This window comes from Eimeria mitis, genomic scaffold (assembly GCF_000499745.2).
Source record: "Eimeria mitis Houghton genomic scaffold, Emh_scaff1623, whole genome shotgun sequence".
NCBI classification, from domain to species: Eukaryota; Apicomplexa; class Conoidasida; order Eucoccidiorida; family Eimeriidae; genus Eimeria; species Eimeria mitis.
The window spans coordinates 8137-8623 of NW_013569937.1; positions in this window are offsets into that span (position 1 = coordinate 8137).

Sequence of the window (487 nt, forward strand, 5' to 3'; positions counted from 1 at the left end):
GCAGCAGCAGCAGCAGCAGCAGATGTACTTGCTATGCGGGAAGGGCAAATGGCGCTCCAAGGGAAATTCGCAGGGGGCGAACCAAGTCCGCCCAGCGTAAGGAATAGAACGAGACACACGACCTGCAGCAGCAGCAGCAGCAGCAGCAGCAGCAACAGCAGCAGTAGCAGCAACAGCAGCAGCAGTAGCAGCAACAGCAGCAGCAGTAGCAGCAACAGCAGCAGCAGTAGCAGCAACAGCAGATAGCTTGGAATGCAGAAGCAGCAGTGGTAGAAGTTCTCTCTAGGAGCGTCAAGAACAGCAGCAGCAACAGCAGCAACGGCAGCAGCAGCAGCAGCAGAAGCAGCAGCAGCAGCAAAGACTGCAGCAGCAGCTAGACACGAAAACAGCACATTTGCTGCTGCTGCAGCAAACGAACGACCTCTCTACTGGCAGCAGCAGCACCACCACCACCACCATCACCACAACAACCAACGCCAGCAGCAGC